Source organism: Chrysochloris asiatica, unplaced genomic scaffold (assembly GCF_000296735.1).
Source record: "Chrysochloris asiatica unplaced genomic scaffold, ChrAsi1.0 scaffold00062, whole genome shotgun sequence".
Taxonomy (NCBI): domain Eukaryota; kingdom Metazoa; phylum Chordata; class Mammalia; order Afrosoricida; family Chrysochloridae; genus Chrysochloris; species Chrysochloris asiatica.
Window position 1 is genome coordinate 11,425,006 of NW_006408580.1, and position 3,694 is coordinate 11,428,699.

Below are 3,694 nucleotides of genomic sequence, written 5' to 3' on the forward strand. Positions count from 1 at the left end.
ACGAATATCTGTCTCCACAACCCTGAGACCGGAAGGACTAGATGGTGACCTGTTACCACTACCAACTTCTCTGAAAGGGGTCACATTAGAAAGCCCTGGGTTGTTAAGTTTTTGCTGTTAGGTGCCGTCAAGTTGGTTCCAACTCTAGCGACCCCGTGTATAACAGAACAAAACACTACCCAGTTTTAAGCCATCGTCACAATTGTTGTTACATTTGAGCCCACTGCTGTTGCCACTGTGTCAATCCACTTCACTGGTGGTCTTCCTCTTTTTTTTGCTGAACCCCAGCTTTACCAAGCATGATGTCCTTCTCCAGGGACTCATCCCTCCTGATAACTTATCACAAGTATGAGAGATGAAGTCTTGCCGTCCTGGCTTCTAAGGAGTATTTTGGCTGTACTTTTTTCAACACAGACATGTTTATTCTTTAGATAGTCCATGGTACTTTTAATACCGACTTCTCTGAAAAGGATCACATTAGAAGGTCCTGGGTAGAGTAGGCCAAAATGTGGATCAGAAAGACCAGGCTTATTGGTTGGAACTCCGAGACTATGGCAACTCTTTAGGTCTGGAAATGAACTCACTTTCATGGCTCCATTTCAGGCCAACAATAGACAGGTCTATAAGGGAACAATAATACTAGTGAGGTACACAGACCTTTACTAGTAGTATTATTGTTCTACAAGACCAGCAGCTGCTCCTCAGAAACCCTACACAGGGTTGCTATGAGTCAGAACCAGAACCGACTTGACAACACTTAACAACACACATCCTAGAATAATCAACCATTTGCGATCAAAAGAACAGCATTTACCTTAGGACAATGTTCAGAAGGGTTAAGAAAGAAGGAGTGGAGACAGGAAGACATAGGAGGAAGTGGGAATTGGTGATGTTACATTGTAGGGATTGCAAACAATGAGATGAAACAAAATGTGTATGAATTGTTGAAGGGAAAACTGATCTGCTCTGTAAACCTTCATCCAATTCACAATAAAAAGCTTTAAAAAATAGTCAAGAAAAAGATTTATACAGAGAATGAATAATTCTTTAAAAGCTGGCAGGGTGGGAGGGGAAGAGAAGGTAAGTCACTAATTAAAGGGTTGTTGTTGTTAGGTGCCATCGAGTGGGTACTGAGACACTATGCACAGCAGAATGAAACACTGCCCGATCCTGGCCCAACCTCACTACTGTAGCCACGCTTGAGTCCATCGATGCTGCCACTTGGCCAATACATCTTGTTGGGGATCTTCCTCTTTTTCTCTGACCCTCCACCCTACTAAACATGATATCCTTCTCCAGCGACTGGTCCCACCTGACAATATGTCTGAAGTATGAGAGATGAAGTTTGTCCACCCAGGCCTCCAAGGAGCACTCTGGCTGCACTTCTTCCAAAACAGATCTTTTGGCAGCCCATGGCACTTTCAATATTCTCCTCCAACACCATAACTCAAAAGCATCAATTCTTCTACGATCTTCTTTATTCACTGTCCAGCTTTCGCATGCATATGAGGTTATTGAAAATACCATAGCTTGGGTCAGTTGCACCTTAGTCCTCAAGCGGACATCTTCACTCTTCAACACTTTTAAAAGGCAGCAGATTTGCCTAATGCAATACGTTCTTCCTTTTTGGTTTTCTGATTCCAGATCTTTGCACATTTTGTTGTAATATTTGGCTTTATTTTCTGGAGCTGATCTTTGAAATTTTCTGTTCAGCTCTTGTATCTCCTCATTTCTTCCATTTGCTTTAGCATCTCTATGCTGGAGAGCAAGGTTCAGTGTGTCTTCTGACATCCATTTTGACCTTTTCCTTCTTTCTTGTCTTCTCAATGACTTTTTGCTTTCTTCATATATGATGTCCTTGATGTCATCCCACAACTCTTCTGGTCTTCGGTCTTTAGTGTTTAATGTATCAAATTTGTTCTTCAGATGATGATCTCTAAATTCAAGCGCGATATATTCAAGGTCATATTTTGGCTCTTGTGGACTTGTTTTCATTTTCTTCAGCTTCAGTTTGAATTTGCATACGAGTAATTGATGGTCTGTTCCACAGTCTGCCCCTGGCCTTGTGTTGACTGGTGATATGAAGCTTTTCCATCGTCTCTTTCTGCAGATGTAGTCAATTTGATTTCTATGTATTCCATCTGGTGAGGTCCATGTGTATAGTCGTCTCTTATGCTGTCTAAAGAAGGTATTTGAAATGAACAAATCATTGGTTTTACAGAATTCTATCATGCATTCTCCAGCATCATTTCTATCACCAAGGGTAGAACCATATTAACTTTGGTGAAGGGAAGGCAATATATAAGTGGGACGTGAACACAAAATGATCAAGGCAAAGGAAGACGCTAGGAGGAGCACAAGAGTTAAAGGCAACAGAAGTAAATATTATTATGTACACAACCATTTCATAACAGTAATTACAATAATCTATGAGTGTATACATAGGAATGTAAGATGAACAAGGATGTGAAACTGAATGGGACTACACCCACAAATATGTTTAACAGTATATATGTCTATATATTCATTTGTATATATTGCAAATATATCCATGAATACAATAGGGCATACAGAGGCAAAGTTATGAAGACTTCTTAGCTATAACCAAACACCTTGAGGGAATTAGTTGCTGGGCCTGTGGGCTCAAGACCACAATCTTGGGGAAATCAATGTCAACTGGCATAGCAAAGTCCACAAAGAAATGTTCTTTATCTTACTTTGGTGAGTAGAGCCTGCAGTCTTACACACTTGTGAGTGGCCATCTAAGGTACAACTATTGTTCTCTCTCCTTCCAGAGCAAAGAAGAGTGAAGAAAATAAAAGTGAGAACCCTAGTCTACTGAGACCAGAAGAACTAGATCATGGCCAGATATTACTACCAACTTGGAAGGCCCTGGAATTATGGGGGGGGGGGGAAATGGGGACCAAAGCTCAAAATCATTTAAAACAAACAAACAAACCAGGTTCACTAGTTGGATAGAGACTGGAAGAATCCCAGAGACTATGGTCCTTAGTATCCCATGGTCTTGAAATAAACTCAGCCCTGTAACTCAGTTTTCAGTCAACCAATCAAGAGGTCTATAATGGAACAATAACACTAGGGAGGTATGCACTCCTTAGAACAATCAACCATTTGAGATCAAAAGGGCAGCATTTGACCAAAGATGAAGTTTAGAAGGCAGGAAGGGCTAGGAAAGTAGGAGGAATGGAAAGGGAAAAGCAGAGAGTAGTAGGATGAAGTATGGTACATTGTAGGGATTGCAATCAATGAGATGAATCAAAATGTGTATGAAATTGTCCAGGAGACATTAAGGCAAGTGATCGGGTCCTCTCAGTGCAAATTCTCTTCCAAGACTAAGACACAAGGGAAATATACGGTTTGATCAGCAACCACACACATCACCCATAAGGGGAAGTGACCGAAGAACATCAATGAAGTGGTGAGCTAAGCCCTACATCGTTAGGCAGACTACTGTGAACCCCGGGTGGAGACCTGATCAGCCAGCAGTGAGGCAAGACCTGGGGACTCATGGGCACAGAGTCAATAACACAGCCACAGAGGACTAGAATGGAGAGCGGGGTGACCAGCCCATAAAAAGAGGGCGGACAGACGCAAGAACACCCACACTTGCAGATGATACCCACTTGACCTGGCTTCAATGACTGGATGAACAGAGCTCAACCCGAAGAAGAAA